Raw genomic sequence first — 17,255 nt, forward strand, 5'->3', positions numbered from 1 at the left:
GCAGGTTGATTATTTTGAGGTTGGTGCAGGTTGATTATTGTGAGGTTGGTGCAGGTTGCTTATTGTGAGGTTGGTGCAGGTTGATTATTGTGAGGTTGGTGCAGGTTGATAATTGTGAGGTTGGTGCTGGGTTGATTATTGTGAGGTTGGTGCAGGTTGATTATTGTGAGGATGGTGCAGGTTGATTATTGTGAGGTTGGTGCTGGTTGCTTATTGTGAGGTTGGTGCAGGGTTGATTATTGTGAGGTTGGTGCAGGTTGATTATTGTGAGGTTGGTGCAGGTTGATTATTGTGAGGTTGGTGCAGGTTGATTATTGTGAGGTTGTTGCAGGTTGATTATTGTGAGGTTGGTGCTGGGTTGATTATTGTGAGGTTGGTGCACGTTGATTATTGTGAGATTGGTGCAGGGTTGATTATTGTGAGGTTGGTGCAGGTTGATTGTTGTGAGTTTGGTGCAGGGTTGATTATTGTGAGGTTGGTGCAGGTTGATTATTGTGAGGTTGGTGCAGGTTGATTATTGTGAGGTTGGTGCTGGGTTGATTATTGTGAGGTTGGTGCAGGTTGATTATTGTGAGGTTGGTGCAGGTTGATTATTGTGAGGTTGGTGCAGGGTTGATTATTGTGAGGTTGGTGCAGGTTGATTATTGTGAGGTTGGTGCAGGTTGATTATTGTGAGCTTGGTGCAGGTTGATTATTGGTTTGTTGGTGCAGGGTTGCTTATTGTGTGGTTGGTGCAGGTTCATTCTTGTGAGGTTGGTGCAGGTTCATTATTGTGTGGTTGGTGCAGGTTGATTATTGTGAGGTTGGTGCAGGTTGCTTATTGGTTGGTTGGTGCAGGTTCATTATTGTGAGGTTGGTGCTGGTTGATTATTGTGAAGTTGGTGCAGGGTTGATTATTGTGAGGTTGGTGCAGGTTGATTATTGTGAGGTTGGTGCAGGTTCATTATTGTGAGGTTGGTGCTGGTTGATTATTGTGAGGTTGGTGCAGGTTGATTATTGTGAGGTTGGTGCAGGTTCATTATTGTGAGGTTGGTGCTGGTTGATTATTGTGAGGTTGGTGCAGGGTTGATTATTGTGAGGTTGGTGCAGGTTGATTATTGTGAGGTTGGTGCTGGTTGATTATTGTGAGGTAGGTGCAGGGTTGATTATTGTGAGGTTGGTGCAGGTTGATTATTGTGAGGTTGGTGCAGGTTGATTATTGTGAGGTTGGTGCAGGGTTGCTTATTGTGAGGTTAGTGCAGGTTGCTTATTGTGAGGTTGGTGCAGGTTGATTATTGGGAGGTTGGTGCAGGTTGATTATTGTGAGGTTAGTGCAGGTTGATTATTGTGAGGTTGGTGCTGGGTTGATTATTGTGAGGTTGGTGCAGGTTGATTATTGTGAGGTTGGCGCAGGGTTGATTATTGTGGGGTTGGTGCAGGTTGATTGTTGTGAGGTTGGTGCAGGGTTGATTATTGTGAGGTTGGTGCAGGTTGATTATTGTGAGGTTGGTGCAGGTTGATTATTGTGAGGTTGGTGCAGGTTGTATATTGTGAGGTTGGTGCAGGGTTGATTATTGTGAGGTTGGTGCAGGTTGATAATTGTGAGGTTGGTGCAAGTTGATTATTGTGAGGTTGGTGCAGGGTTGATTATTGTGAGGTTGGTGCAGGTTGATTATTGTGAGGTTGGTGCAGGGTTTATTATTGTGAGGTTGGTGCAGGTTGATTATTATGAGGTTGGTGTCGGTTTCTTATTGTGAGGTCGGTGTAGTCTACCTATCGTGAAGTTTCCTCGGGGGTGCGTATTGGAATGCTGTTAGTCTGCAGGTTTTCTGTTGTGAGGTTGGTGCTCGTTGCTTATTATGAGGTCTGTGTTGTGAGGTAGGTGAAGGGTTGTTTATTGTGAGGTTGGTGCAGATTGCTTTTTGTGAGGTCGGTTCAGGTTCCCTATTTTCAGGTTGGTGCAGCTTGCAGAGCGTGGGACGTTGGTGGAGGTTGTTTATTGTGAGGTCAGTGTAGCATGCCTATTGTGAGGTTGCTGATGGGTGCGTATTGGATGGTTGTTGCAGGGTGCGTATTGGAAGGTCAGTGCAGGATGCGTATTTGAATGTCGGTGCAGGGTGCGTCTTGAAAGGTTACTGCGTGTGCGTATTGGACGGTTGCTGCGGGGTGCATATTAGAAGGTTGCTGCGGGGTGCGTATTGAAAGGTTGGTGCGGGTGCGTATTGGAAGGTTGCTGCGGGGTGCATATTGGAAAGTCACTGCAGAGTGCATATTGGAAGGTTGGTGCGGGGGCGTCTTGAAAGATTGGTGCAGGGAGCGTGTTGTGAGGTTGGTGCGGGTGCATATTGGAAGGTTGGTGCGGGTATGTATTAGAAGGTTAGTGCAGGGTGCGTAATGGAATGTCGCTGCAAGGTGCCTATTGGAAGGTTGGTGTAGGTATGTTTTAGAAGAATGGTGCAGGGTGCATAATGGAAAGTCACTGCAGCGTGCCTATTGGAAGGTTGGTGCGGGGTACGTATTGGAACGGTGATGCGGTTTGCATATTGGAAGGTTGGAGCGGGGTGCGAATTGAAAGGTTGGTGCGGGGTACGTATTGGAAGGTTGGTGCGGGGTACATATTGGAAGGTTGGAGTGGGTACATATTAGAAGGTTGGTGTGGGATACATATTGGAAGGTTGGTGCGGGTTGCGTATTGGAAGGTCACTGCATGGTGCATATTGGAAGGTTGGTGAGGGGTACGTATTGGAAGGTTGGTGTGGGGTACATATTGGAAGGTTGGTGTGGGTACGTATTAGAAGGTTGGTGTGGGATACATATTGGAAGTGTGGAAGAATTTCGTGTATGACTCACAGGACTCCAATGACCGGACACAGGTTACAAAAGGTCTCGTTTATTAAACTGTATTCACTTCATCCAATTACCAAAATGATACCGCATAATATAATGGATCAGGTTAACTCTTTTCGCTGGTCCTTCTCGTTCATCCGACACTCCCGTTCGGTCAGCGCTTCACGTAGCAAGTACTCGTTCATTCCATCGTTCCGTCGGGCAGGGCTCCTGAGGACAAGTCTACTTTACTCAACGTTTGCTCTCGTTATATCGCCAAACTGGACTTAATCTCCTCTCCGCTAATGTCCCGAGGTCATGCATCGCACCGAGTCCTGGCATCAGCTCGCTCCCCTCCTGCTGTGATTTCCATTTACACAGCAGGGGGGGGTGCTCTAGCCTGGGGCCTTGACCAGGTGTTTCAAGAGATTACATTGTTCATACACATAAAATGTATCTGCTTTGTTACCAGGTTAATTAATAAGTTACCAGGGCCAATCAATATGTTACACTGAGTTACACTTCCACAATTCCCTCATCTTTTTGTTTTTGTTTATATTAACCATTAATCTAAACATCAATATAAGTAAACAATCAATCACTACTAGTAAACATCATTACAAGTATAAGTAAATAATCAATCACTTTGGTAATCAAATTCCCTTAGGCATACACCGTCATCCTGCAAGAATCACAAAACATTTCGTTGGTCATTGACTTCTTCCATATCGTTCAATCTATTGCATTTGCATCACAAATATATTTTCAAAACAACACTTCACCATCACCAAGATACAACAATTTCACTTCATTTTCAAGTTTTGTACAGCATCTGCACCATCTGGCAAAAAACGTTTGCCTCCACACAAATGTTGACTTTGTTTGAAAGGAAGGGCTGATCACTTGTGTTTGAATCCAGGTATGAAGCATTTTCTCCTAATATCTTCATAGCTCCTGCACTACTTCGTGTAGGATTTCGCTGTTGTGGTAACACTGCGGAGTCATAGACTGACCCTTCTCTCCATGTAGCATTCTTGCCACTTTTTGCTGTGAACCATGATTGGCCAGCAAGATGTGGAACAGGGATGCCGGATGCATCCACACTGATGTTGGGACCATGGTGTTCAGGTCATTCATGGTCCTTACCAGGAGCAACCAGCAGAATCGTGCACAGCTGTTGTGACAAGGGCACAGCCGTTTTTGCAGCTCCATGCTGGTTCCCCGGACGTTGGTGAAGTAATAACATATGTCCCCGCATTTCACAGAGGTTGCAGGTAAAATGTCGTTGTCCTGCAACTTCTGATGTGGTGAATGTTCGAAGTCTTCGACCAAGAGTAAGTGATCGCCTTTCTTTCATATGTTGCAGTGTGATCCAGGCAAATGGTCACATAAATTTCCTTGGTGAAGGTAAGCATTCATCTCCAAGTTACACGGGAGAATGTCTTCATCATTCTTTGAGAAAGAGGGTGTATGCCACGATTAACTTCATTTTTTAGCCACAAATTTTCTTTCTCGAACTTCTTCCCAATTCCGTTAGCAATCCCTCCAAAATGTGATCTCGTCTTATCTTTATGCTCAGTCATATCTGAATCTGCTTTCCGCACACACTGAATCAGATAGGGTACATCTTACCATGAAATCAGCATAATCATGTATATCTTCCGACAGTTTCACATTCAACAATTTGTTGTTTTTCCTTAACTCAAAAAGTTATATTCATTTATATGCGTCACACAAATAATATTCAATCAGGTATGTATTTTATTACTAAACTAAGAATAGCATTGTATATGATTACAATCACAAACGGGAATACCTAATTCCCAACAACAATTTTTCCAAACCAACAAATTAAGCATAATGTATTATTACCATAATTCCTCTCCACTTTTTCTTTTCCCTCTTTTTTTTTTTTTTTTTTTAACAGTGTGTCACTCGTGGTGATATGAGTTCATTGATATTGTAATTGACACAACTCATAACATTGTCGTTATGCCATTATCTTAATTCTACTGTTTATGTCGCCATAAAAGTCTTCCTTTTCTGGTTCCACATTTCTTTCCTCATTTGTCACTTCATGCGTTATCATCGTGTTGTTGGTTACCTTATTCAAACACACCGTCACTAAGGCTTTCAAGCAAGCCACCACTAAAACAATTGCCAATATAACTACTAAACCAACAAACAAGTCTGCTACTCCTTGTATATATTCATATCTATGACATAGTTATATGTCGATGACATTTAACATTATATACCAAACTAACAAGCTTCCTAAAAGGTAAATAAAGAAAATCCCTTAATATGTAACATAATCAGATTATTTGTCTTACCCTGATCCCCCTATCTCCCGGGGTTGAACTCAATCCCCTGATCATGAGTGTAGTTGTGATACATTTTTCACTCATGTGGTGTTAATATCAGCAGGTAATTGTATGTCATGTAGGCAAATAAATGTCACTATTCCAAGTAGGAATATCACATGTTGAAAATGTAATGTTTATCAATGCAAGGGGTGTTAAAATGTAATTCAAATGACTGTAAATCACGACTATCATTTATCTACCACTGAATGTTCTGCTGGGCTGCTAGGTGCAGCCTCATTTTCTGTGGGATCGTCCACCTTAGCCCCATGTGCTTGCTTGCAATGAGAGGCATGAATCCAACTTTCTATTTTGGGTCCATATTTTTTCTATTCTTATCAATCTCCTATGGTTTATCATTTCGTTCCAAGATACCGCAACCAAAGGTTTTAACCAAAGCTCTACCAAACTATTTCCAATTTGAACAAAAATGCCAGTGAAACAATGATTCGAAGGATTAACTTCAAGGGGTCAATAAATTTATTCTATAGCCAGATCTAATTTTCCCATCCAATAGTTTGCCTTGCCACATGTCATATTATAACACCTTAATAAACCTTCGAAAAAATGTTTCCCATCTCAACAAATTTCCTTTTTTACAAATAGCCATGTGTAACTTACATATTTAACTACAATTTCCTCTCAATTTGTTTGGCCTAACTGGCCGCAAAAGTGGCTGCCAGCATGCAGTACCGTTTTTTATCTACCAAGGAAGTGCTCGTCCACACAAGACCTCTACCAAAATGTTGTTTGTAAAAACAAATCTGGGATTTCTGATTACATGGATGCACACTCTCAGGACATTTTCAGGCTGCTGTTAACAATCCACTACGATGACTTAATTCCTTTACCCACAATCAAATAATTAGTACAAATTGAGGATATTATCCCTATCACATTCTTTTATAGATTCATTATGTTGGATCTAATTTTTTCCAATAATTTTCCACTGCTGTAAGGCGGAACAATAGCTCTCATAAGTCTTAGTAATATCGTACTTAATTTGCCCAGCAGAGAATAATTTATTTACTATCCTTTCTCATCTGTTAACCAGTGACTTTGTTTAAACTCCAGAACTGAAAAACCCACAATAGTTCAAACCAGCAAAATTTTCTTTACTCTTTTCCCATATCATCTATGCCTAAAACACATCCATACATACAGCACAATTTATATGCTGATAAAATTCAAGTTTATATATATAAAATCCATGAGCAGAGTATTCTGGGAAGTCAGTGTAAGACCTCTCCCAAATTTGGATGATTTTGTACTTCCTCATTTCCTTTTATGAAGCTCATATCCATAAATAGATGTTATTCTCATATACATTCTATCAAAAATGGAATCCCAAAATTACTCACAATTTTACTATTAATTAATGGCTGCTCATAACCCAGCACATCAAATTTTTTTATATTCCATTTCCCTTGACAAAAGAGATAATGTTCATGATCAAATTATATTTCTATTTTATTTTACGGATTCTCTGGATATTCAATCCCATCCACATATTCCAATCCCATCCACATATAACTATCCATTTCCAGACAGGCACACTGTCGGTGTCAACAATCTTGTAAGATTGATACACAAAAACACACACACACATGCATTATGCATATTTGTTTGCGTTGGAACCATTATTTACAGATCAGATGGGTGTCAATTTTATTTCAATTTCATAAAATTTGTCAATCAAATTCAAAATGCTTATAGACAAATAAACCAAAAGTCCATTCTTAGAAAACCCTTATGATGTCAAATTGAAATTACCCTTTCTGCCTTCACAATAATCTATCCAAATTTTGACTACACACCCATTTGCATGTCAGTCGACCATTGACCTATCAATCGTGCGGAACAATAGTCCGAAATTCCCACCTGATCATCATGTGACTCTTGTTACTTGGTTTGCCAACAATTGCAACGCAATTGTTCCAAACTTTGTAAATTTAAAATTGCTGTGCCCAAAATAGAAGATCCAATTTTGGCATTTGATCAATTAATTATTAATTTGTTAACAAGCAAAAAGAAAAATGAATCATTCTTGCTCTGAAAACTTTTCAGACACAAGAATCATCGACAGTTATTCATGTTTGTCCAGTAATCTAATTTGTTGAGGCCAATCGTCATTTGGGATTTGTCGCAATGAAGGCCTAATCATTGTCTGAGGTATCGGTCAGCACTGGTACCCTTGATCTTGGTTTCTTTGTCCTTGGTTTCTTTGTCCTTGGTTTCCCTGTTGAAATTGTCTTCTGCTCAGATATGGGCATCTCCTTATCCAGTGTCCCATCTCTCCACAGTTGAAGCACCGGCTTCTGTCGTTACCTGGGCTGTGCACCTGTGCACTTGTATTGCTGGGCTGCATCTCTACATCCCTGAGTTACCACTGCAATCTCTCGTTATCTCCTGAAACACGAAAAAATTCTCTGTACCGTCCTTTTTGGGGAGACAACTGGAAATCAGATGGGACAACTGTCACTTTCATTCCTAATTTCGAGGGCAGTTGTGCATTTGTCTCCTCCACTGTATCCTGTATCCTTTTTATTTTAAATTCTACATCCGTTATCTGTTCTTGCTGTTTCCGTTGTCTGGATTCACCATCCCAAAGATGGAATGCAAGCCAGTCTACCGTTAGATTCTGTCTCTTCCTGGCTTTCAATCTTTGTTCCAATCTTTCCAATCGACTTCGCTCGAATGTACCATCTCTTGGAAACTCCTCATCATGTCCCTTTGTCCACAAATACCAATTCTCGACCTGCCTTATAGCTTCGGCACCATAACGGTCGTACATATGATGTGTACAAGTACCTTTTTGTGGAATTTCTGGTTGTCCTTGTGTATTCTTGCAGGCTCCATTTCCCATTCTGCCTTTTATCAAAGTAGCGTTGGATGTGTTGTAGCTTGTTCCAGGTTCCTCTAAAGCTTCACTCGTACCTCCAGGAAGGATCTCTCCACCTGTTCACACGGTGATTTCCAGAGAATCTCCCTCAGCTGTGGCTTTTGCACAATCCAATCTCACAGATCAGTATTTGCAGATGAGCCGGAGGGTCAGTATGAAATGGGTGAATCCTCAGGTGTCCGCTCTGTTTGACGGGGAAATCACACAATGGTAACCGCACATATATATCTGTATATAAACTCACCACCTTGCTCAATTTTCCCAGGTTGTCTCCACATTGATAATCTCTCGCAAATATATCAAAGCTTCTTTCTTGAGACCGCATTTTCATCAATCAAACAATCAATATATTCAATTCAATTTATTCAGTTCAATTTATGCAATTAAATTCAATCAATTAGATTCAATCAATTAACAATTCAATCAATTATTCAATTTCAATTAATTCATCAATATTCATCAATAAATCAAATTAATCATTTTGGATGTCTCCTTGCATAAGCCCTTTCCCCAATGATGTCAGGACAGGTCCATCCATTGACTGAGATCGACTCATCGGTCGTCACCTCTGGTTCGTACCTCATGTCAATTGATGAATCACCGTCCTGTCCTAGGGTCATATCTGACATATTTCCCCATTTTGCCTGGTCTCCACAAATTTTCTTTGCAACCACTGAAGGCAACTCATCCTTCATTCGTGAGACAGCCAAAATGGATGGCAGATATTAAAGTTCATTGGGAAAAACATCTCATCATTTTTCTTTTAATAGCATCCAAAATCTCTTGGCAATATAAATTTCGTAAAACTCCTGAAATAAGACTGTAAAATTTCTTCAATCATGCTAAATTTTGAAACTCCATCGCTTGTAATACCCAATTTATCCCATAGGGCTTGAAAGTTCTTTCCCAAGTTCATGCAGCATTCTGCATTTGAACCCTATGATATCATTCATAATAATCATCATGATTTTATCGTCATGGTCCTATCATAATCATCTATTTAAAACGAACATTTCCTTTATCACCACAGCTATGTGGTATAATCAACAATAGAATAAAACTGTACATAGCAACAGGCTACCTCATGGCCACTTAGTATACCTATTGACAATAAGTCATAACAATATCGAATAATCACTGAACAATTCAAAAATCGCTTCCCCTGCTCCAGCCGCAGCATCCGTGATATTTGTTTGCTCATTCACTATTCCTGATTCGTCATCAAGGATCTCCATCATCACACAGCGTACTTAATTCCGCATTCTAATGAGAATTCAACAGGATTTTACGACTCAAAGGAAAAGAACGAGCAGACCTTTTGCAGGATGATCGTTACAAAATCGTTACATATATTAAAGTATTTATGATGTCGACAAATCATATCTTAATTCTTACAAGATTTTGGTTCTTTGAATAAATCACAGCACCGGGAGAACCAGCTCCAAAAATGGATCTTTGTGTTTATTCAGCACCCTAGTAATTGGTTCTTTGTGTACTAATTACACAGCACCCAGGCCCCGCTCATATGGATCTTTGTGCAGCGCTACACAGCACCTGAGCAAAAGGGGTTTCATCTACATTTTCCCTATCTGGTGTACCATCCGTGATATTTGTCTGCTCATTCACTATTCCTGATTCGTCATCAAGGATCTCCATCATCACACAGCGTACTTAATTCCGCTTTTTAATGAGAATTCATTTAATCCGTTCCATCCGTGACTTTTACCTTGGACGGTCGTGACAAAATACTTTTACACTCCTTGGATTACCTACGGAATGCAAGTCCCACACACCAAATCCTCCATCTTCAGAATTCATATTTCATAATGGACAGATCCCCAAGACGTCATGCTTACATGCTCACCTTGGCGACGTCCACTCGAAATTTCAGCGGTGCCTCCATATTGTGGAAGAATTTCGTGTATGACTCACAGGACTCCAATGACCGGACACAGGTTACAAAAGGTCTCGTTTATTAAACTGTATTCACTTCATCCAATTACCAAAATGATACCGCATAATATAATGGATCAGGTTAACTCTTTTCGCTGGTCCTTCTCGTTCATCCGACACTCCCGTTCGGTCAGCGCTTCACGTAGCAAGTACTCGTTCATTCCATCGTTCCGTCGGGCAGGGCTCCTGAGGACAAGTCTACTTTACTCAACGTTTGCTCTCGTTATATCGCCAAACTGGACTTAATCTCCTCTCCGCTAATGTCCCGAGGTCATGCATCGCACCGAGTCCTGGCATCAGCTCGCTCCCCTCCTGCTGTGATTTCCATTTACACAGCAGGGGGGGGTGCTCTAGCCTGGGGCCTTGACCAGGTGTTTCAAGAGATTACATTGTTCATACACATAAAATGTATCTGCTTTGTTACCAGGTTAATTAATAAGTTACCAGGGCCAATCAATATGTTACACTGAGTTACACTTCCACAGAAGGTTGGTGCGGGTTGCGTATTGGAAGTTTGATGCAGGGTGCATATTGAAAGGTTGGTGCGGAGTGCGTATTGGAAGGTCACTGCATGGTACATATTGGAAGGTTGGTGAGGGGTACGTATTGGAAGGTTGTTGCAGGGTGCATATTGGAAAGTTGGTGAGAGGTGCATATTGGAAGGTCGCTGTGGGTGCATATTGAACGGTTCCTGTGGGTGCGTATTGAACGGTTGCTGTGGGTGCGTACTGAACGGTTGCTGTGGGTGCATATTGAACGGTTGCTGTGGGGTGCGCATTGAAAGGTTGGTGCGTGGTACGTATTGGAAGGTTCGAGCGGGGTGCGTATTGAAAGTTTGGTGCGTGGTACGTATTGGAAGGTTCGAGCGGTGCGTATTGAACGGTTGCTGTGGGGTGCATATTGAAAGGTTGTTTCTGGGTACGTACTGGAAGGTTGTTGCAGGGTGCATATTGGAAGGTTGGTGCAGGGTGCATATTGGAAGGTCGGTGCAGGATGCGTATTGGATGGTCGGTGCAGGATGCGTCTTGTGAAGTTGGTGCAGGGTTAATTATTGTGAGGTTTGTACAGGGTTGATAATTGTGAGGTCGGTGCAGGTTTCCTATTGTGAGGTTCGTGCAGCTTGCAGAGCGTGGGAGGTTGGTGGAGGTTTCTTATTGTGAGGGTGGTGGAGGGTTGCTTATTGTGAGGTTGGTGCAGATTGCTTCTTGTGAGGTTGGTGCAGATTGCTTATTGTGAGGTTGGTGCAGGTTGATTATTGTGAGGTTGGTGCAGGGTTGATTATTGTGAGGTTGGTGCAGATTGCTTCTTGTGAGGTTGGTGCAGATTGCTTATTGTGAGGTTGGTGCAGGGTTGATTATTGTGAGGTTGGTGCAGGGTTGATTATTGTGAGGTTGGTGCAGGGTTGATTATTGTGAGGTTGGTGCAGGGTTGATTATTGTGAGGTTGCAGGTTGATTATTTTGAGGTTGGTGTAGGTTGATTATTGTGAGGTTTGTGCAGGATTGCTTATTGTGAGGTTGGTGCAGGTTGATTATTGTGAGGTTGGTGCAGGTTGATTATTGTGAGGTTGGTGCAGGGTTGATTATTGTGAGGTTGGTGCAGGTTGATTATTGTGAGGTTGGTGCAGGGTTGATTATTGTGAGGTTGGTGCAGATTGCTTCTTGTGAGGTTGGTGCAGATTGCTTATTGTGAGGTTGGTGCAGGGTTGATTATTGTGAGGTTGGTGCAGGGTTGATTATTGTGAGGTTGGTGCAGGGTTGATTATTGTGAGGTTGGTGCAGGGTTGATTATTGTGAGGTTGCAGGTTGATTATTGTGAGGTTGGTGTAGGTTGATTATTGTGAGGTTTGTGCAGGATTGCTTATTGTGAGGTTGGTGCAGGTTGATTATTGTGAGGTTGGTGCAGGGTTGATTATTGTGAGGTTCGTGCAGGATTGCTCATTGTGAGGTTGGCGCAGGTTGATTATTGTGAGGTTGGTGCAGGGTTGATTATTGTGAGGTTCGTGCAGGATTGCTTATTGTGAGGTTGGTGCAGGTTGATTATTGTGAGGTTGGTGCAGGGTTGATTATTGTGAGGTTTGTGCAGAATTAATTATTGTGAGGTTGGTGCAGGGTTGATCATTTTGAGGTTGGTGCAGATTGATTATTGTGAGGTTGGTGCAGGTTGATTATTGTGAGGTTGGTGCAGGGTTGATTATTGTGAGGTTGGTGCAGGGTTGATTATTGTGAGGTTGGTGCAGGGTTGATTATTGTGAGGTTGGTGCAGGTTGATTATTGTGAGGTTGGTGCAGGTTGATTATTGTGAGGTTGGTGCAGGGTTGATTATTGTGAGGTTGGTGCAGGTTGATTATTGTGAGGTTGGTGCAGGTTGATTATTGTGAGCTTGGTGCAGGTTGATTATTGGTTGGTTGGTGCAGGGTTGCTTATTGTGTGGTTGGTGCCGGTTGATTATTGGTTGGTTGGTGCAGGGTTGCTTATTGTGTGGTTGGTGCAGGTTGATTATTGTGAGGTTGGTGCAGGTTGCTTATTGGTTGGTTGGTGCAAGGTTGATTATTGTGTGGTTGGTGCAGGTTGATTATTGGTTGGTTGGTGCAGAGTTGCTAATTGTGTGGTTGGTGCAGGTTGATTATTGTGAGGTTGGTGCAGGTTGATTATTGTGTGGTTGGTGCAGGGTTGCTTATTGTGTGGTTGGTGCAGGTTCATTCTTGTGAGGTTGGTGCAGGTTCATTATTGTGAGGTTGGTGCAGGGTTGCTTATTGTGTGGTTGGTGCAGGTTGATTATTGTGAGGTTGGTGCAGGTTGATTATTGTGAGGTTGGTGCTGGTTGATTATTGTGAGGTTGGTGCAGGGTTGATTATTTTGAGCATGGTGCTGGTTGATTATTGTGAGGTAGGTGCAGGTTGATTATTGTGTGGTTGGTGCAGGTTGATTATTGTGAGGTTGGTGCTGGTTGCTTATTGTGTGGTTGGTGCAGGGTTGATTATTGTGAGGTTGGTGCAGGTTGATTATTGTGAGGTTGGTGCAGGTTGCTTATTGTGAGGTTGGTGCAGGTTGATTATTGTGAGGTTGGTGCAGGTTGATTATTGTGAGGTTGGTGCTGGGTTGATTATTGTGAGGTTGGTGCAGGTTGATTATTGTAAGGATGGTGCAGGTTGATTATTGGGAGGTTGGTGCTGGTTGCTTATTGTGAGGTTGGTGCAGGGTTGATTATTGTGAGGTTGGTGCAGGTTGCTTATTGTGAGGTTGGTGCAGGGTTGATTATTGTGAGGTTGGTGCAGGTTTGATTATTGTGAGGTTGGTGCAGGGTTGATTATTGTGAGGTTGGTGCAGGGTTGCTTATTGTGTGGTTGGTGCAGGTTGATTATTGTGTGGTTGGTGCATGTTGATTATTGTGAGGTTGATGCAGGTTGATTATTGTGTGGTTGGTGCAGGTTGATTATTGTGAGGTTGGTGCAGGTTGATTATTGTAAGGTTGGTGCAGGTTGATTATTGTGAGGTTGGTGCAGGGTTGCTTATTGTGTGGTTGGTGCAGGTTGATTATTGTGAGGTTGGTGCAGGGTTGCTTATTGTGTGGTTGGTGCAGGTTGATTATTGTATGGTTGGTGCAGGTTGATTATTGTGAGGTTGGTGCTGGTTGCTTATTGTGTGGTTGGTGCAGGTTGATTATTGTGTGGTTGGTGCAGGTTGATTATTGTGAGGTTGGTGCAGGGTTGATTATTGTGAGGTTGGTGCAGGTTGATTATTGTGAGGTTGGTGCAGGTTGATTATTTTGAGGTTGGTGCAGGTTGATTATTGTGAGGTTGGTGCAGGTTGCTTATTGTGAGGTTGGTGCAGGTTGATTATTGTGAGGTTGGTGCAGGTTGATAATTGTGAGGTTGGTGCTGGGTTGATTATTGTGAGGTTGGTGCAGGTTGATTATTGTGAGGATGGTGCAGGTTGATTATTGTGAGGTTGGTGCTGGTTGCTTATTGTGAGGTTGGTGCAGGGTTGATTATTGTGAGGTTGGTGCAGGTTGATTATTGTGAGGTTGGTGCAGGTTGATTATTGTGAGGTTGGTGCAGGTTGATTATTGTGAGGTTGTTGCAGGTTGATTATTGTGAGGTTGGTGCTGGGTTGATTATTGTGAGGTTGGTGCAGGTTGATTATTGTGAGGTTGGTGCAGGGTTGATTATTGTGAGGTTGGTGCAGGTTGATTGTTGTGAGGTTGGTGCAGGGTTGATTATTGTGAGGTTGGTGCAGGTTGATTATTGTGAGGTTGGTGCAGGTTGATTATTGTGAGGTTGGGGCACGTTGATTATTGTGAGGTTGGTGCAGGTTGATTATTGTGAGGTTCGTGCAGGGTTGATTATTGTGAGGTTGGTGCTGGGTTGATTATTGTGAGGTTGGTGCAGGTTGATTATTGTGAGGTTGGTGCAGGGTTGATTATTGTGAGGTTGGTGCAGGTTGATTGTTGTGAGTTTGGTGCAGGGTTGATTATTGTGAGGTTGGTGCAGGTTGATTATTGTGAGGTTGGTGCAGGTTGATTATTGTGAGGTTGGTGCAGGTTGATTATTGTGAGGTTGGTGCAGGTTGATTATTGTGAGGTTGGTGCAGGGTTGATTATTGTGAGGTTGGTGCAGGTTGATTATTGTGAGGTTGGTGCAGGGTTGATTATTGTGAGGTTGGTGCAGGTTGATTATTCTGAGGTTGGTGCAGGTTGATTATTGTGAGGTTGGTGCAGGGTTGATTATTGTGAGGTTGGTGCAGGTTGATTATTGTGAGGTTGGTGCAGGTTGATTATTGTGAGGTTGGTGCAGGTTGATTATTGTGAGCTTGGTGCAGGTTTGCTTATTGTGTGGTTGGTGCAGGTTGATTATTGGTTGGTTGGTGCTGGGTTGATTATTGTGAGGTTGGTGCAGGTTGATTATTGTGAGGCTGGTGCAGGTTGATTATTGTGAGGTTGGTGCTGGTTGCTTATTGTGAGGTTGGTGCAGGGCTGATTATTGTGAGGTTGGTGCAGGTTGATTATTGTGAGGTTGGTGCAGGTTGATTATTGTGAGGTTGGTGCAGGTTGATTATTGTGAGGTTGTTGCAGGTTGATTATTGTGAGGTTGGTGCTGGGTTGATTATTGTGAGGTTGGTGCAGGTTGATTATTGTGAGGTTGGTGCAGGGTTGATTATTGTGAGGTTGGTGCAGGTTGATTGTTGTGAGGTTGGTGCAGGGTTGATTATTGTGAGGTTGGTGCAGGTTGATTATTGTGAGGTTGGTGCAGGTTGATTATTGTGAGGTTGGGGCACGTTGATTATTGTGAGGTTGGTGCAGGTTGATTATTGTGAGGTTGGTGCAGGGTTGATTATTGTGAGGTTGGTGCTGGGTTGATTATTGTGAGGTTGGTGCAGGTTGATTATTGTGAGGTTGGTGCAGGTTGATTATTTTGAGGTTGGTGCAGGTTGATTATTGTGAGGTTGGTGCAGGTTGCTTATTGTGAGGTTGGTGCAGGTTGATTATTGTGAGGTTGGTGCAGGTTGATAATTGTGAGGTTGGTGCTGGGTTGATTATTGTGAGGTTGGTGCAGGTTGATTATTGTGAGGATGGTGCAGGTTGATTATTGTGAGGTTGGTGCTGGTTGCTTATTGTGAGGTTGGTGCAGGGTTGATTATTGTGAGGTTGGTGCAGGTTGATTATTGTGAGGTTGGTGCAGGTTGATTATTGTGAGGTTGGTGCAGGTTGATTATTGTGAGGTTGTTGCAGGTTGATTATTGTGAGGTTGGTGCTGGGTTGATTATTGTGAGGTTGGTGCAGGTTGATTATTGTGAGGTTGGTGCAGGGTTGATTATTGTGAGGTTGGTGCAGGTTGATTGTTGTGAGGTTGGTGCAGGGTTGATTATTGTGAGGTTGGTGCAGGTTGATTATTGTGAGGTTGGTGCAGGTTGATTATTGTGAGGTTGGTGCAGGTTGATTATTGTGAGGTTGGTGCAGGTTGATTATTGTGAGGTTGGTGCAGGTTGATTATTGTGAGGTTGGTGCAGGTTGATTATTGTGAGGTTGGTGCAGGGTTGATTATTGTGAGGTTGGTGCAGGTTGATTATTGTGAGGTTGGTGCAGGGTTGATTATTGTGAGGTTGGTGCAGGTTGATTATTCTGAGGTTGGTGCAGGTTGATTATTGTGAGGTTGGTGCAGGGTTGATTATTGTGAGGTTGGTGCAGGTTGATTATTGTGAGGTTGGTGCAGGTTGATTGTTGTGAGGTTGGTGCAGGTTGATTATTGTGAGCTTGGTGCAGGTTTGCTTATTGTGTGGTTGGTGCAGGTTGATTATTGGTTGGTTGGTGCTGGGTTGATTATTGTGAGGTTGGTGCAGGTTGATTATTGTGAGGATGGTGCAGGTTGATTATTGTGAGGTTGGTGCTGGTTGCTTATTGTGAGGTTGGTGCAGGGCTGATTATTGTGAGGTTGGTGCAGGTTGATTATTGTGAGGTTGGTGCAGGTTGATTATTGTGAGGTTGGTGCAGGTTGATTATTGTGAGGTTGTTGCAGGTTGATTATTGTGAGGTTGGTGCTGGGTTGATTATTGTGAGGTTGGTGCAGGTTGATTATTGTGAGGTTGGTGCAGGGTTGATTATTGTGAGGTTGGTGCAGGTTGATTGTTGTGAGGTTGGTGCAGGGTTGATTATTGTGAGGTTGGTGCAGGTTGATTATTGTGAGGTTGGTGCAGGTTGATTATTGTGAGGTTGGGGCACGTTGATTATTGTGAGGTTGGTGCAGGTTGATTATTGTGAGGTTGGTGCAGGGTTGATTATTGTGAGGTTGGTGCTGGGTTGATTATTGTGAGGTTGGTGCAGGTTGATTATTGTGAGGTTGGTGCAGGGTTGATTATTGTGAGGTTGGTGCAGGTTGATTGTTGTGAGTTTGGTGCAGGGTTGATTATTGTGAGGTTGGTGCAGGTTGATTATTGTGAGGTTGGTGCAGGTTGATTATTGTGAGGTTGGTGCAGGTTGATTATTGTGAGGTTGGTGCAGGTTGATTATTGTGAGGTTGGTGCAGGGTTGATTATTGTGAGGTTGGTGCAGGTTGATTATTGTGAGGTTGGTGCAGGGTTGATTATTGTGAGGTTGGTGCAGGTTGATTATTGTGAGGTTGGTGCAGGTTGATTATTGTGAGGTTGGTGCAGGGTTGATTATTGTGAGGTTGGTGCAGGTTGATTATTGTGAGGTTGGTGCAGGTTGATTATTGTGAGCTTGGTGCAGGTTGATTAT

General features: G+C 42.7%; 1 long non-coding RNA gene across 1 annotated transcript; it reads right to left on the reverse strand.

Annotated features, from left to right (window-relative positions):
- Positions 1 to 2,870: 2,870 nt before the first annotated feature.
- LOC144892435 (uncharacterized) lies at positions 2,871 to 10,500 on the reverse strand. The gene is made up of 3 exons (XR_013623647.1): positions 9,935 to 10,500; positions 7,980 to 8,254; positions 2,871 to 3,036 (listed from the first exon to the last, which is right to left on the reverse strand). It is a non-coding gene; the product is annotated as an uncharacterized LOC144892435 (long non-coding RNA).
- Positions 10,501 to 17,255: the final 6,755 nt, after the last annotated feature.

The sequence above is a fragment of the Myxine glutinosa genome, chromosome 5, assembly GCF_964187855.1.
Source record: "Myxine glutinosa chromosome 5, kmMyxGlut1.1, whole genome shotgun sequence".
NCBI classification, from domain to species: Eukaryota; Metazoa; Chordata; class Myxini; order Myxiniformes; family Myxinidae; genus Myxine; species Myxine glutinosa.